Source organism: Carassius auratus, unplaced genomic scaffold (assembly GCF_003368295.1).
Source record: "Carassius auratus strain Wakin unplaced genomic scaffold, ASM336829v1 scaf_tig00215565, whole genome shotgun sequence".
NCBI classification, from domain to species: domain Eukaryota; kingdom Metazoa; phylum Chordata; class Actinopteri; order Cypriniformes; family Cyprinidae; genus Carassius; species Carassius auratus.
The window spans coordinates 1,636,572-1,655,565 of NW_020528142.1; the positions used below are offsets into that span (position 1 = coordinate 1,636,572).

The following is an 18,994-nucleotide window of genomic DNA, read 5'->3' on the forward strand; positions in this document are numbered from 1 at the left end:
TGATCTAACGATGTAGACAAGAACAGAGGTCCTTATATGAGCATTTCTCCCGGAAATGCACGCCCGCGCACACACATTGACCAGAGGAGAGCGATTCGTGCACATCAATGCGCTTCAAAATCGTTGCCAGCGCTGCATAGGATTTGTTCGAGAATGCCTCCAAATAAGTGTGTTTTTTACCATGTTCAGCTTCTCAAAGAACCCAGCGTAACACAAACAGTGGATGCAGTTTGTTTTTCCGGGGCAGCAACGGCGTGTATCAAGTGCATTTTGTGTGTTCTGGTCATTTGAGTGATTAAAGCTGCAGTAGGTAAATTTTGTAAAAATAATTTTTTTACATATTGTTAAACCTGTCATTATGTCCTGACAGTATAACATGAGACAGATAATCTGTGAAAAAAATCAAGCTCCTCTGGCTCCTCCCAGTGGTCCTATTGCCATTTGCAGAAATGCATCTGCTCCCGGTAAAAAACAACAAATCAGAGCTGCGGTCCGTAACTTTGTTTGTGTTCAAAATGTAGAAAAATGTATATAATAAGCGAGTACACCATGAATCCATTTTCCAAACCGTGTTTTTAGCCTGTCCTGAATCACTAGGGTACACCTATAATAAGTGTTTATATTCGGACTATTTTAGATTGCTTCGGGGGTACCGCGGCGGAGTAACCCAGTACCTTTTGCCGCGTTTCCACCGAAATTACCCGGAACATTTTTACCAGGAACTTTTTTCCCAGGAACTTTTTTCCCCCCAGACCTGTTGCTTTCTGCGTTTCCACCGCGGTGTAAAGTACCAGGAAGATTAGGCAAATGACTGGTGACGTAGGTCCGCGCGTGTTTCTTTATACAAAGTACCGCTGATAAAAAAAAAAAAAAAAGTATGCTGATTTTGGACGTGCATCATCGGTAGTTAGTTCAGACTTTGTGCATTCGACTGGGGAGTGTGATGTCTGCAACTACGCAAGTCTGGTAAATCTATAAACAGCAGCGTAACTATATATATATATATATATATATATATATATATATATATATATATATATATATATATTATACTTGATAACTTCAGTCAGCTCGTCTTGGCTACTGCAATTTTCCCTACTGTATATTTACAATAAAACGAAATAGGATATCAAATACCACTGCCTCCTTTAGTTTTCATTTAAGCATAATAACAGCTGCAGAAATGTACTTAGTTCAGAGATATGTGTATATGCAGCCATTACAATGAAACGAAATATTATATAAATTTGCCTTTTTTATTATCATTTTAACATATAGATAAATTGAATACAGACCAAAGAAAACCTGTTAGATTTACCCCGCAGCTGAATTATATTTTATGTTTAACCACTAAAGACACATCAGAGCCAGCAGGGCATATCAGAAGGTCTATCCCAGGAGAGGCTGCTCTCTGTGGATACATGAGGACTGGGCTCCCGCTGATCGAGTGGATCTCTCCGTCGCAGAGATCGGCGAAACACATTTTTTAAATAGGCGCTGTCTTTATAAATAAACCACAGATTTGAGTTTTAAACAACTACATTCTCGCCTGAAATACTTTTAAAATTACATTTCATGACACAATAACAGTAATATTTGAAAATGATCCAAATAAATGGTGGTTGAACTCAACCAATGCTGTGTGAACTCAACCAATCAGAATGTTTAGCGCCAAAGTCCCGCCCCCGAAAGTTCCTGAACTTTAAAAAAGTACTACCTCGCCAGCAGGGACTTTCTGAGGGGCATTTTTTTACCCGGAACTTTATTTAGTTCCTGGTTCCTGCGGTGGAAACACACCAAGTACCAGGCCAAAGTCCCTAGTTCCTGGGTAAAGTTCCTGCGGTGGAAACGCGGCTTTTGTGATTCTTCATAGACATAAACAGAGAGAAGTAGTTCCGGCTACGATGTTCTTCCGCAAGACGCAAGCAGTTCTGTTTATTAACCGCTAGAGCGTCAAAAGTTACCTACCGCAGCTTTAATGTTTTATAAACAAGGCCCAGGTCGATGCTGGATTTACATATCATTTGTTATTTAAACATGGAGCTTTCCCTGAGATAAAAGACCCCATTCATGTATAGTAAGTACAATTGCATCAGATTTCTGTATTTTGTTGGAAATCAGCAAATAAGTGAATATATGTTAATGGAAACAACACGAAACATCAGTATTATAACTCGACCCACGGCACTCCTCCAGGAGCTCAGCTTTTTCCAGAAAGAATCGGAAAGCTGTATTTTTCTTTTGTAAATATGATAAAACTTTTTGGATATATGAAGGATGCAGGACTACTCTATAGGTACTCAAGATTAACATGAGATTAGGTGAAAATGTGTATGTCATACCCTTTAAAGGATTTTATATAGGCCTAAACATTTTTTGTTGTTATATTTGTTTTTGAAGCCTTCAGTATTGTAGCCAATCACAGACAAGTGATCAAGATCCTATGCTTAGGTTGAGTCATTTTATTTTAATTGCAATATGCAGGTTCTTTTTTCAGGCTATTAAAGTGAAATAACTGAAAATAAATACAGGAGCCTGATAAAAAAATCAAAATTTTAGATGAACATTTCAGATGGCACTTAGAGGCTTTTGCATCTGACTCTTCATATATATATATATATATATATAATATATGGGAAGAAGCTCATTGTAGTACCACCCATAACTAGACATTAAACTGCTATAATTTTAAAAGATAATATCTCAGTTTGCATTGAACTTTCAGATTCATAACTTTGCAGATATGCTCAAACAGCAACATTACACACTAACTAAAGTAAAAAAAAAAAAAAAAAGTTAACTTAAGTTTAACTAAAGTTATAAATCAACCAACCCTTTAAGTTTTGGTATCTTGACACACAACACGCACCAAATAGTGTTAAGAGCAATAAACAGAGTCCACTAATATGTTCCATTTGTCTCCTCTAATCAACTTTCTCACATTTGAAACAAAATAGTGCCAGAGGATACATTTCCAAGCTTTTGATGGATCTTTTCATCATCTTTTGTATCTCATTCCTCCCTCTGGATATTAGAAACATAACATGTTTTTTTCTTCAATTAAGGATGGAGCACTGTTAACCAACACACAGTGCTGAGGATTGCAAAGTGCTGCTCTGCTGAAAGCTAACAAAAAATCCTCAAAAGACATTGAACCTGGAAGGGAAACATGTAACATGCGCCACTGATGAATAATGCGATTACAGCGGCACACAAAACATCCCTCCCAGAAAAAAACAACAACAACAGAGATCTAATCGAGCGTTTTGAGCTCATACTTGTGCAGAGAAGAATGTCCCATTTACGAGAACATATACTGGCCATTGGTTATCTCCTTGATGTAGCGAACCAAGTAAGTGTTCTCTAGAAAATCAATATTATGAATCTGAATAATCTTCCCAAATGCTAAAGCACAGATACGCAAAAAAAAACGAGAGAAAACTTTAAAGGACTATTCATGATTACATATAGCTTAAGCTCTATCTATTTATTGTATCTATTTTTTTTTGCCCTTAAGGACCACATTTTTTTCCATCTTAGTCTTTCACAATTTACCAACCATATTAAGTTCAAGCACCACTGAAGTAATTTTTTGAAGCCTCCACACCACATGCCCACACCAGTGTGGATATGCTACTATCTGAAGCTAAATTAAATGCTCTTTATGGAACCACAAAATTGCTAATAATTTTGCTCTTTTCCCCCTCATGTATCATTACAGCACAAAATAAATCATCCATGCAAAGTGGGAATATTTGATGACGACAACATTCTTTAATGGTCTCACTTGGGTAGGGTAGTAATTTACTTTTCTTGCCAGAGAGAAATGTAAGTCAGCAGGTGTCCTGCTGGCTAAAGGGGTTTTATTGATCCTTTGGAATTTACAGTGCGTTAATAATGTTAAGACTTTTGGTATGCATTACATGCCCAAAGCCTCTGAAAACAAATGGCCTTGATGATGCTTTTTAAACATCACATTATATTGCGTGAGGGAGCTTGTTAAATGTTAACAAATCCCTTTGATTGTGTGATTATGTGCATTTTGATGGGTCATAAAGAAACTCTTACTTGACCCTGAATCTTCATTAATGCATCTCTCACAGTCAGTGATTTGCTGGTTGTAATTTACAGTTTTACCACTGAATCTATTGAGACATTTTGTTTAGTGTTAATTAAGTAAGATAAGCATTCGTTTAGTTACAGTCTAAAATATAAGGTCGACTATGTAAAATTTACAGTTAAAGACTTAGCTAATCCAATGTACACTGGAAAAAGTTAGCAGAATTAAAAACATTTGAGACGAGAAAAGCGAAACAACATTTAATAGACAAGTTCAATATACACATATATGTTGGCCAATTACTGATATTATGTTGGGTATCTGTAATTCTCTCATTTAAAGGGTTAGTTCACCCAAATAAATGTATTTATGCCATTAATTGCTCACCCTAATGTCGTTCGAAAACCCTTAAGACCTTTGTTCATCTTCGGAACACAAATTAAGATATTTATGATGAAATCCAAAAGCTTTCTAACCCTGCATAGACAGCAACACAACTATGTTCAAAGCACAGAAAGGTAGTAAGGACACTGTTAATATAATCCTTTTGACATCAGTTCTTCCACCTTAATTTTAATAAGATTCAAGATTGATATAGAAGAGAATAAACTTAAATAAAGCCGTTTTTTTTGGTTTTCTTTGTGCACAAAGAAATTGAATGTTTCAATAATGTCCGTACTAGCTTTCTGGCCCTGGAACATTTCAGTTTTTTTGCTGTCTGTGCAAGGTCAAAAAGCTCTCGGCTCACATCAAATTTTTATTGATTTGTCTTCCAAAGAAGAACGAAGGTCTTACGAGTTTGCAACGACATGAGAGCACGTAATTAATGACATAATTTTTATTTTTGGGTGAACTATCACTGATCTACATCATCACATTCACTGTTCACATTTACTTTATTTTAATGTAACATTCTAATGTTACTCAGATAAAACTATAAAGTGTCTTTGTGGCAAAAAAATGTGACCACACAACTCGATGCTCTGATGCCACTTGATTATCAGCCATTTTTCATTTAAAAAAGTCCCAATGACTATTTTGTGGATGAGTATTAATTGAGTCACTTTTGACAGTAAAAATGAATTGCCTTCCTTAATTATGCCTGCACTGTAGTGATGGGATTTATGGCTCTTTGAGGGGATCCGGATCTTCGCGATCCGTTCCTTTCAAAGAGCCGTTCAAAAGAATGGCTCTTTTGGCTCTTTTTAAATATTTAGTCAGTTTTAAGAAGCCAGCTTGGGAGCATCTCAGTTTATCCTGGAAATAATCACTGGGAGGTATTATGAGGTGAGATTTGTAGTCAAATAATTAAAGCTCAGATATCACACACCAATATCTGAGTTTGAATTATTCTGAAATATTGATTATTACCTAATTTCTCATGTGTCGACTATATTCCATAGGGTTGCACAAATCCCTCTGCTTAGACAGTGACATCATTATTTTGATTTACCTTTAGTACAAAGTGTGTGTGTGTGTGTGTGTGTAAAACTACGTTGACTTATGTTATTCATACAATACCTACTCACAAATAAACATAAAAAACAAAGCCGGCTGCAATGAATTTCTGTGCAAAACAGCTTTTACTACAAACACTTCCACACAAGAACATTGTTATCACACAAGAACATTTTGATAGAAAACAAATTTTTTTTTTAAGTAGATAAAATTAGAATAAATAAAATGGAAATGTCTACATACTACATACTATTACTACTGTAAACTTTGCAAATAGGACATCAGCCCCTTAAAGTCAATGAACAATAACAAAGTGGGCAATGAATGTCTGTGGAAAACAGCTTTTAGTGAAACATTTCTATACAAGTACAGTATCACAAAAGAACATTTTTAATGATTTTAAAATAAGTTTTAAATGAACACAAAATGCAATGTAAATGCATGCACAACTAATAACTAATATCATCACGCTATAAAGGGTTGGCCTGCGCTGGGTGCGCCCCTCCCCCTATAACTGTTCTCCTGGCGGAGCTCATTTGTATGAACACGCATAGGAAAAAAGAACGATAGAAAGAACGGCTCCTCTCCAGTCGCGACTCGGCTCCCATCGTTCATGTTTATGAGCCGTTCAAAAGAATCGGTTCGTTCGCGAACGTCACAACTCTACTGCACTGCAAAACCCAAGTATACAATGTCTTTTCTCTTCTTTTCTATATCTACATCCTTTGAAATCATCAGTTTACCAAGCAGCCTCAAATGTGACTTCAAAAGCACAGAGTGTGAAGCATTAATACAAAACAATAACATGTGGGCGTTCTAGAAAGATCAAGAGGTGCTTTTGAATGCAATTCATGTTCTGCTACCATTTTAAAGGGTTGTGTGTCCTGTGTGGGTGCTCCATTTGAGTAATTATGAACATAGGGAAATTTTGTGTTCTTGTTCGATAGCCATGAACTGTATATTTCTAAATATCATTGTTACAACACTGTGCATTATGTTAAATAATGTCGATTTTACAGACTACGCATTTATTACAGAAAGCAATGTGTCATGTACTGTAGAAATAAACATACCACTCCAGTCCTTTTGGTTTTAGATTTTACAATCATCAAATTTTACTTCCCCATTTTTTTAAGCAAACATTCTATTTGAATAAAACATGTCTTATTAAACTGCAACAGCTTGCACGGTGCAAAGAACTGATGCTCTGTGTTTGGTGGCGGTGATATAAAAGCCTTATGTGTTTGTCTACCTGCTGTTATCAATAAAAAGATTGCTCTGTGTCCCACAGACGCACCACCACTTCACCTCATGAGGGAGGCAGAGTAATGGCTGCCAGGTGATGTGCCTGGTGTAGGGTGTTTATTTATGTGCTGTGTAAGAGCCTGTAGTGCCCAGCGTGGGATATGTAACACTTCTTACAAACAGTATATGAATAACTGTCTCAGCATGGGCCGCACCTGCCGCTACTCAACTTTGCGAGAATTACCACAGAATTTTTAAACAATGATGAGGAATAAAATACCCAGAGTAGACAAGTTATTAAATATGGCAAGAACAGTAGGGATTATTTACAATAGGGACTGAAGTGGTGCAGAGTTCATTGCATTATCATTAGTTATTTCAATAAATGAATATAATGTAATAATAAAACCTGACTGTGTGGAGCTTATTAACTACATTCAAAACTTGAGTGTACATTCACCATGAACTGTAATGGTTAAGAAAACGAAAACGGATACAGTTTGAATCACCAAGAAGATGTTAAATGAATTCTAGCAGAAAGAAGATATTCAAACGTTTCATTGCGTGCACCTCCCACTGGTGTGACTGGCCTGTAGGATGCTTCTCACAACCCTTGCGATTAATTTGTTCCCACAACAGCTCAACACCCTAAAACTTCATCCACCCTTAATACTCTTCATCTGCCTAATCGTTTTCAATCTAATCTTTATGTTCTCTTGTCCGTCCTTTTCTTTTTGCCAGTGTCAGGCTTTTTCTTTGAAACTCTGCCCAAAGGGCCAGCATCCCAGAATCTTCTCTTTGCTCTTGCAGCCGGAGCTGGAGCTGGTATACTGTAGTGTCTACTGGTCAATGAAGCTGCCAGCTGAGCACCAATGAGGAGTTTGGTCCTTGATCCTCATATTTGTTTTTTTTTTTCATCTTACTGTATGTAAATCTAAATCTTCCCATTTTTGGCAATGTTTTTAATTAAATACTGCATTGTTTGGTTTAATACTGCAAAAGATCTTTACACACATTTTGAATAGTAGCCTGATCTTTAAAAATGGAACATTTTTAAACTATTCAACTAATCATAAAAGGACAATGAATCCTACATTACATCCCTTTTTCACGGCCTAAAAACTTTTTTTTGAAAAAGTACTACTTTTGAGCATGTAGCAGAAAGGTTTTGGGATATAATACTTTGTAATTATTGTATCTTTAACAGACTGCTATGTTGCTTATGTGCATCCTGTTACAAAACTGACAAAAATGTATTACCTCAACGACAGTAATTGTTGTTTCAGCTACTGTGACAAGAATTTAAGTATAAGTAAAATAAGAGAATCAGCATTGCATGAACAAACAAATTAGCATCTACATTGCAGAACTAAAAATCTACTGTAGAGAAAACTCAATCAAGTTGTCTTGAAAAAATCCTTGCCATACCAACAAAATTACCCCAAATGTTGCCCCAACTAGTCAAACACATGTGTCTGAACAAGGAATGTCATATTGTTGAAATGTTAAGGAGTTAATTTGTGAGTTCCCAGCATGCATTACAGCATGAATAAATTATGCAGTTACTGTTATAGCATAATTTTTTTGCTGTTTGCTGACTTTATTTGTTATTATTTTATCATTATTGTTAGTTATTTGTTGTACTGTGATGTAAAGAGCTCATCTGGTTTTGAGGCCTAGAGTATGTTCTACCACTTAATCCATTTCTTGCATATCTTAGTCTTGTAAATTGTCTTAGAAACAAAGACAATCTTGTCTGCATGTTAAACTTATCCTTTCACGTTTGTAATTTGTAAGCAAACATAAATTAATGTGGTGACTTTTTTTTGCTAAAAAAACAAACAAAAAAAACTGACAAAAATTGTATTACCTCAACGACAGTAATTGTTGTTTCAGCTACTGTGACAAGAAATTAAGTATAAGTAAAATAAGAGAATCAGCACTGCATGAACAAACAAATTAGCATTTACATTGCAGAACTAAAAATCTACTGTAGAGAAAACTCAATCAAGTTGTCTTGAAAGAAAATGCACAATATGTTTGCAGATAAAACATAACACAGATAACATTAAATAATAATACAAATTCAGTAATTATTAATAATTAAAACCTCTTATTTAATTCTACTTAAACAGTAAACCATCCAGGCATTTTTGGAATACAGATTTCAACCTACACTACCATGATTTAGGACACACTAATTCTAAGTATGGAAAGTATGCAAATCGTACAGTTGCCCAACAGCAACAATGACCTTTAGCCCATATGGACCAAACTATGGTCCATTCATCTCACTTCCCACGTTACTCCCTGACTTACTTTAAAACAGATGTAAAATATATGCAGCTGTTTCATATTTGTATTCTCATGTGTGGAAGGGAAAAATCCTCCTATTCAGTCCAAACATTTCAAATAGCCTTAAGATAACCACCCATGTACACAGTGGCATGGTTCAGTTGGACATATGACATTATCTGGCTATTACTATGCAAATGGCTGCCTCTTCTTCTCCTGAGCTGTATTACACATTGTAGAATTATCTGACAGGGCAGACGGAGCTGCACAGTATTTTATATGCAGGATGAATTCATTTACACCACCAATGATTCATGAGCACATCTCTCTGATTCACTTCTATTGAATCAATGATCAAAGTTAGACTACATTCTGCTACTCATATTTACTAACATATATAAATATCATGTGTGTGTGTGTGAAATGTGACTCTCAAACTGTCCTTTTCATACAACTGCTATCATGTGTTTAAAAAAAAAATGTATGAAATGAATAATGTATAGTAAATAAACCCCTTTTGTCACATAACCATATAGCAACAGACAGTGACAAAAAGGGAATATCAGTGACTTCCAGAACACCAGCTTATCATACATGATTCAACATTATTTCATTAATTAAGTCAGACTGAGGCACAGGTTTATCTGTCAAATTGGATAATTAACTGACAGCAACATCAAACAAGTGTTGAGAACAACATTTAGGTCATGCACAAACCGCAAAACTGATATGAGCACCAGACAGCAACTGGACTGAAGACCTTTAGATGAGCTCATATTTCATTATCATTAAATGACCAGAACCCTACATGAGAAATGCATAATGATACATGCAAAACAAGAGTTCCTTACAAGCTTCAGTCTGGAATAAAGAACCGAAAAAGACAGGAGGGTGAAATTATTTTGTTACTGTACCAGGTAGAGTACACTCACACTAGTTACAGATAGAAAACAACATATATATTTGTATTACATGCAATGACATGTATATTTATTTTAAATAATATTGAAAAAAAAAAAAAATTCTAAATAAATGTATATTTATAAATCCATAAATTCAATAATTCTATTAAATTTGTAAAATAAATAGATTTTTACTATTATATGCCAAATACTGTATGTATAGCCAAATATTATGAGGCACTGGTCAAATGAAATATGCAAAGAAGAGAATATTCAGTACAGGCAGAGCAAGCTCACTGTTCATGGTGCATGAACTACTGGAAACAAAAATCCTAAATACTGAACTGCAGCGGGGAGTTTATATGAAGAGGAACGGACTATCTTCAGAAAGGTTTAGATGGTATTTTAATTTCATCTTGCCTCTGTATAATGCATATTAATGTAGTGTTTATAAGCACAGTTAGTGCTTGGTTAATAAGTCGAACTTGAACCAGGAAAGATTTGATTAGTATCCAATAATAACCATCAATAATATTTTTGTGTCCATAAAGGTTACACACTACTAAATTGTTAAGTTAAAATCAATGTATTTTATTAATATTTGCACATTTTAAACAGTACATGCTAGAATCCTGCTCTCGTTGTTACAATCGACCACCCATCAGAACAGGCTTATATTACAGTGCACAACAGAATAACCTATTTGTTTAGTGAAAAGTTTCTGTAGGTGTCCTGTGGGTAGATCACAAGACCAAATTTAGCTCCTGTTGGCTGGCTCACGTTCGCTGAATTCGGCTTATGGTTCTCTCTTCCAAGTTTCCTTTCAGTCCGTTTAGAACAGCAGAAATTGAAAGCCACACTGCAGGTCTGGGGACACAGCGCACTGGGGAGAGGTTACTTTTATCAGCTCGGAGCAAACACGCTCACGCAAAATGTAATTAACATTAACAGAGAACCTGTTATAAAGGAGTGATGTTTAAAGAGCACAGACCATCAGAACATAATGTGCTGCTTTTCTAATAAATATGTTAGATAGCAAACCAAAACATAACAAGACAAATAAAAAAAAGGACCAGTTAACTAATGGCCAAGATTGTCTTATTTTTGCCCCCTACCAAATGAATTATTATTAGTCTCTGAGAAGACAGTTGGCGAGAGGCATTAGCAGCAAAAAATCATTTAACAAGTTCAACAATGAGCATTTACAACCCTACACCTGCTCTACATGGCAGAAAACATGAGAAAAGGTCATTTGAATTAACAACGGGAGGTGGCTGCCAATGCGTCATTATGCTAAACCCTGCAGCAGATCGGTCTCCATAAGGAGCTCCAGCTTATTGGAAAGAAACAAAAAAGCTATAGTGACTAATACTATCTTCACTTCAGAAAAGTTTTTGTCACCCTCCCTTCTATCACTGGAGGAAATAAACATCTCTTTCCCAAAACTCTCTTTCAAAGTTCTATTACATCAACTTGGAGATGATGTTTTTGTGTAGCAAAACTTTTTGCTTAAAGACCACATGCAATCAATACTAAGAGAGCTGTGGTATTTAGTCCATGAACATCATCTTTGGTGACAAAAAGCTATACCCTTATATGTAAGCTATATGCAAATATGTAAGCTATTTACAAATGTAAAATATGAAATAAAATAAAGATTAATAAATCCAATATCCTCCCAAAACTTGGAATTTAAGTAGTACGAACAATGCAATCGTTAAACAATTTCAAGGGGTCTTTAATCTTGCAGATTACATGCCATGCTATGTCTGCTGTATTCATTCTCAAAGTCATGTTGGGAGCCATGGCGAGTCAATTTTTATTTAATTAGGTATTGTAATTACTCTAATCTAGAAGGGCATGCAGGCTGCATGTCTCAGTTACAGTAAAGTGAGCGAGCGATCAATCGTGTCCTTTGTTTGCAGAGTCATGTTGTTTTCCAGGAGTGGAGGATCAGTTTATTAACTTTCGCCAAAGAAATGAATTTATTAACTGCAAATATTTGATCATATGATTCTGGCTTGTGTCCATATGCAATTGTCAGTGGCCTCTGTATATATTCTCAGTTCACCCAGACAGTCAGCCAATCACTGTTTGTGATGTGGTTTATAGCTTACAATAAGAATAAGAATCTGCATACAGTATATCAAATCAAATCTGTCTTATAATGAAGAATATTTATAGTTAAATAAATTGTACATTTGCATCTCAAACCTTAGTATAGATAAATCAACTTTCATATCTAATAAAGTGAATAATATTTGTATTACTGGTATAATTATGAATAATGATGAGAGAATGTTATCTCATGGCCGCTTAATCAGTCTGAATGTCATAAAAAAAACATTTAAAAAAAACATCTCTGGTCATATGAAATGTACAGTATGCATGTAAACCACATCATTTGATATCTCTGCTGTTGAACACAAAGTACTCGAGTATCTTGAAAGGCATAGGTTATCATCATATACTTACAAAATAAACAAATGACTGTATTGTTATGTCTTTAAATTAAGTTGCTTCACAACACAGCATAGAAACAGCATAAAACAACACAATAGAATCGACATAATGTTTCATAATCCCTCATGTTTCATAATCATAATGGAAGTGCCATTCAATCACAATAGTGATGGTGATAAGTGTGCACTTGTTGCCAGAATATTAAATGATTCCTTTTCCCCGATAAATTTCACTTTCTGAGGGTTTTTAAGATATGTTCTCCCCATTTACCATATCAGTCTTGAAGTGATTAAAAGTCTGTTTTGCTACACTTCCTATTTTAAATTAATCAGGTCCTGTGGGCTTTTTTATTCCTGAGGATATAGTTCCAGCTGCAGAGACGAAGCCAATAGCTCCATCTACAGAAACTCAAGACAAGCAAGTATTTCTGCCTTTTTTTTTTTCGTGCATGTGAAGCCCCAGCAAAAGCAGACACATGTTGGCTACATGCAACACTAATCAAGACTAACAATGCAATGTACAAAGCTAAAGTCATTACTGAACATGTACCCAAGTTATAATTAGGCCACAGCTTCTGCATTTCCTCACACATCAGTCATTCTTCTACACTGTAAAAAAAAACTGTAATTTTACGGAATTTTACTGTTTTATTTTACAGTTTTTTCCACGTAATTTTGAAATACAGTTTAAAATTGTAAAATTACAGAAAGAGACTGTAAATTTACATATCTTATGTAAAATCACATGAAAAACATGTCAATGTGCATAACGTCCCAAAAATATTTTTGAAGATTTATTTCACATAATGCGCTATATTTATATGTAGTATGTGCAGTATGTGTGTGTGTGTGTACGTGTGTGTGTGGCATTAATAATATAATGCCATATTTTTTAATAGATTAAAAATATAAATAACAACTGTACAAAAGTTAACGTTCATTATTATTATTATTATTATTATTACTATTGATATAATATGTTGTATATGTAGCCTACATTGCGTGTTTGCATAAAAGAGCAGGTTAATCCTTTTTTGAACAGGTTTGTTGAAAAATCCTTCTCGAATCGTATTTCCAAAGTACTGTCAACTGACCACATCTTCTTCCGCTTGTCAAAATAGTTCTGCTCAGTTTGGTGTTTTATTACGGATTTATTCTCATAGTACCGTTTCATAATTTGATATAATAATATAATAATATGCTGATATTAAAATTAAAAAAAATAAAAAATGTAATATTCGAACTGAAGGAATTCCCGCCCTAGCGCAAGGACACATTCTCCTCCAAGCACGCAGTGGAGCTGCTGCGCGCGCAGAAGGAATAACTCGACCTTCAGTTTCACGGTCAATCTTCAATCTGAGGCGAAAATAAGCAGGTAAAGTTCACGTTTTCTCATTTTGGTCATTACTAAATGCTATTTCTACTATATATGAGTTCTAAAATTTAGAATGTTTACCTTTTTGAATCGTTAAACCAGTAACGTTATTTCAAACTTCGGCGCTGACCAGTGCCGTTAGTCGTTAAGTGTGGGTAACGTTAACTTCTAATGTTATTTTGTCCCTGAGGGAAAAACAGGCTTACTTTAAGGAAAGTCGTTAGCTGGTTGTCTACGATACTGTTATTAAATATTATTATCATTTGTGGTTTAAGAACTCATAAATTTAACAGTTAGCTCAGTTAATGTTAAGTTCGAATATGTAGATGTTGCCAACTTTACCGAACTTCGACGCATAATGCAGTGTTTTTAATCAGTTTTGATATACATAATAGTAGGCGTCGTCTAAAAGCAAAAAAAAAAAAAAAAATCATATTTTTCGAGGCGAGATTGGATGAAAATTCTGAATTTAGAAACAGACTCATTAGGACCAGCGCTTAAAGTGACGCGCGATTTGAAACGTTATGTTCGTCTGCATTTCTCCCTCTTCAAGCACTGGTTATTACGCTTGTATAATGAAATTCACTTAACTACTTTAATTTGTCTGCATGTTTTACTCTTTTACTTCCAGATATAGTCTTATTGAGGGTCTGAAATATCGTTACAGTCAGTATTTAATCACTTTTTAATAAATTATTTCTGTTGGTTACCCTTTATATCTGTCTATCGGTTAAGCAAATATTTAAAATATTAAAAGTGTTTCAAAAAGCTGGTGAAACCATTGACCAGTTAAAATTGTGAATGAAAAAACAATGTCTGCAGTGTGTCATCTGAGAATTCATATAACCTTGTAATCTTGTAATCTACGCCTAGGGAAAAAAGTTTCACAACTTCTGTTTTAATCACCCTTCTATAATTAAAGACTGTTATAGCTTATAGGGATTATTGATAGACTCACTGATAGGGATGAACAGGTGGCGCAGATAAGGTTCAGAACCATAGATATAAAACATTTATCAATATATTTCTTTGTATTTTTGTAGATTTCCTTAAAATTTCACATTTACATGCTTTTTTTCTCCTTACAGATAAGTTCAGTGAGTGCTAAAACCATGGTCAACATGAAAGGGTGAGTTGCAAAATGCAAAGATGTTCACATATTACACTTGTAATAGTTGTGGTGTTTATGGTTTATGAACTTTATGTTTTCTGTTCACCCAGTCATAGTTAACGACCACATCACCATCTTCTGCAACGCTCTGATGTTTGCTTCATACAACTGCTTGAACATTTCATACCCAGGAAACCAAGGAGAAACGCAAGAGATTGTGCAAAGGTAAAAACACACACTCATACACTCACTCTCACACATATCACACTCACACGTGTGTTCTCACACACACTCACACTTTTTCAACACACACTGAATTACGCATCCTTACATACACTCACTCTAACACACACACTCTCACACACAGTCACACACGCACCCACACACAGTCACACATGCCTACTCACACACACAGACACTCACATACACGCAGTCACACACACACATCCTCACACTCACATACACATTCTCTCACATGCATTCTCACACACACACTCAATGTCACATATGCATCCTCACACTCTCACATATACACACGGTCACACACACATCCTCAAACTGACACACTCTCACATACACACACTCACAAATGCATCTTCACACTCGCACACTCACGTCCACATTTGCACACATGCATCCTCACACACACACACACACACACACACACTCACTCTCTCAAATGCATCCTCACACTTACATACTCTCAGATACACACACTCTCAGAAACGTTTCCTCACTCATACACACACTCTCACACGCATCATCACACACACAGTTACACAGTTTCACATACTCTAACAAATGCATCCTTACACTCACACACTCTCACACACGCATCCTCACACACACTCTCACACACATTCTAATACAAACATCCACACACTCTAACATAGACAGTTACACATGCAACCTCACACACATTCTCTCTCTCACACACACACACTCTCACACGCATCTTCACACACAGTTATACACTTTCACATATTCTTACAAATGCATCCTTACACTCACACACTCTCACACACGCATCCTCTCACACACACTTCCTTATACAAACATCCAAACATTCTCACATAGACAGTCACACACACTCTCACACACACTAACATACTCTCACACGCATCCCCACACAACCTTCTAGGGCTGCATAATTAATCACATGCGTTTTTCAGGCGTGTCTCGTCATTAAAGTCGGTCCTGTGATTAGTAGTAAATATCCATCACCTGTTTTCAAATTAAGCAACATTTAATAAACAGAGCTGTAGTTCACTGACAAGCTATGCAGTATCCTGTTCATAATCTAATGCGATTCATCTGCAAATGCATCTGACAACTGCATGTGGTTAATTGTGCAGCCCTACATGCATCCTCACACTCTCATCCTCACACAACACACTCCCTTACATTGTCACAACCTTCTTAGTCTGCCTCACACACAACTACCTCTCACATACTTCTTCACAACATCCACCACAAGCATGCCCTTTACAAGTTCTTATTGTTCTGCTTTTATTTTAAATATATTCACAGCATATGGTACAGTCCATGTTTTATTACTAAATATGTTTTTTTTACTCAACAGATTCCTTTTTAAGATGAACCCCGAGAAGGGATCGAAAGTGGAGAAGACCACATCGAGAAAGAAATCAGCAGTCAGTCCAAAGGTTCTTTCACTGATTAACAAGATTGCGGACTTTGAAAGGATGGAGTAAAACTTGGAGTGTCAGATCTTCCTACATTGCCTAGCAGAAATTCTTGACAGTGTCAAAGACTTAAAATACTTGCTGATTATTTGCTTTCATGGTTGATTTTTTTTTTTTTTAATGCATCATCTGTTGTCAAGATGAATTAATCTGTTCACAGGTGGTTCAGTTTTAAGGACAAATTAATTCTTATTTTTTATTTGTTTACCAATTTGCTATATTGTTGCAGTTTTGAACAATTCTTTTGTGTGTTGTTGCAGTTATTAAATATATATATATATATATACATATATATATATATATATATATATATATATATATATATATATATATATATATATATATATATATATATATTATATACTGTTGCAGTTATGAAAAAAAACTGAATTGTATGTGGTTGCAGTTGTGATCTAATTTAAACTTTTGGGCTTATTTTTTTATTGGAATATTGTTGCAGTTTAGCTATAATCTCTATACTGGTATATTGTTGCAGTTTTGTACAAAGAATATTAGTAAATTGCAGTCCTGAACAAACTATTTGTATATTCTTGCAGATTGGTCAATAAATTATTAAAACACATTTTTGCACTTACGGCTGATTATTTGAATTAAAGCAGTGTTCAAACTTTATGATAATTTAATGGTTTTTTTCTTATTAACTTTCCACAATATTTATGTAAAACATCTTATCAAACATTAAAAGCTGAAGAAAATACAGAAAATATGTAAAATTACAGCAAAAAACTGTATTTTTGAATTACGGAAAATTACTGTTACTTAATGTGCACGTTATTTAACGGTAATTTTCCGGCACCCCAGCTGCCGGAATTTTACCGTTTTTTTACGGGATTTTTTTTTACAGTGTATATGGCAAGCGTCCGTAGAGATCTTAGTGAGCACTGCTATTGTGCAAGATTGATAGGAACGAATTTCCTGCGAATTAAAAACATGTTGCTTTCAAATACACCTATGGTCCTGCTCCATGTTGTGCGATGCATTCAGCTTGTGGTTTGTAGCCAAATCAAGTGGCATCAGAGAGATAGAGAGAGAACATCAGACTCTAGAGACTCAATTAGATTCTGCATGTCAGATAGATTTCTCTGTGTCTCATCAAAGCACCATCACTAAATTGTGGCTATTTGTTTCCACGCCTACATGCACCACAAGTCTCCACATAATAAAGGCTACAGAAAGCTGCTGGTTTTCTGCTCGAGGTGTTTCAGGGGTTAGAAATAGGATTTTGCTTGGGGAATAAGTTATTGATTTCTCCTACTGGTCCAGAGAGGTTGGGCTGAGGGCAAGCAGCGATAAGGGTGAAAGTTAACAAGCACCCGAAAGTCTGCTGGAATGCTATAGCGCCTCTCAGCATTGGCTAGTTTCATCTAATGCACCATTACCGTTATGGATATCAAGATAAAGCTCAATGTTTGGCGCATTTATAATGTGCAAGCACAGAGCGTGAAAGAGAGGATGAGCTAAATGTACAGTGGGTTAGCGAGTTTGAAATTTCATGACCTGCACATCAGGGACATGAAGAAAACATACGATTTATATGTAAATTAACTATTTGAGCTTGAATACAAAATCATTTGCAAGATCTTAAGGAAAACGCATTTGGTCAGTGATCAATTATCTACAAACAGTGACTATTTTCGGACTAAAATGTGAGGCGTATGAGATCTTGCAGTATAATAGAACTAAAGGCTGCCCCAACTGACACTGAAGAGCACCTTATGACATGATTGCTTTTTAAACACTTGATGCAAGTGGTCTTAACGGCCCTCTTACACACTTCCTGTGTGCATGAATTTGCATTCTAATTATATATTAGTGTGTCAGGCTAATTACCTGAAGGATGATTAACTATATGGAGACAGCTGTCAAAGAATTTCCTGCTAATTTAATCACCCCATGTCACACGAGAGGTTCAAGTCTTTATTTCTTTAGTTGAGAACAAGAACCAGGGTCAAATCTAGCGCAAGGATTGTTTTCTTTAAAAAATACTTTTAATACTTTTTAACCTCAAATGCTTGTCTTGTGCCCAATGCGCATGCATGTCACACATAGTTAATTCTTCATCTGTGTATTTCGTCTGTGTAAACTACATCTCATTTCACCTCCTCCAACTTCAAAATCATCCGACATCGTTGTTCTACTTTTACTTTTTTAAAGAGCGTTTGACTTTCTTAGCACGGTCACTCTGTAAACACTAACGTGACTTTATAAGATGGGCATTTGTGGTTAAAACATATATAATTATTTTGCTTTTTTCAGAAAATGGCCAATCGGTTCACTAGATAAGGCCCTTATTCCTCAAATCACGTAGAGACCTTTGAAGCTAACTTCAGTTTGGTCCTTCGACCCGTTGGCCGCCACTGAA

General features: G+C 35.5%; 1 long non-coding RNA gene across 1 annotated transcript; it reads left to right on the forward strand.

Moving 5' to 3' along the window:
- The first annotated feature begins 13,504 nt into the window (after positions 1-13,504).
- Positions 13,505-16,794, forward strand: LOC113095026 (uncharacterized). The gene is made up of 4 exons (XR_003288256.1): positions 13,505-13,797; positions 14,886-14,926; positions 15,019-15,133; positions 16,491-16,794. It is a non-coding gene; the product is annotated as an uncharacterized LOC113095026 (long non-coding RNA).
- Positions 16,795-18,994: the final 2,200 nt, after the last annotated feature.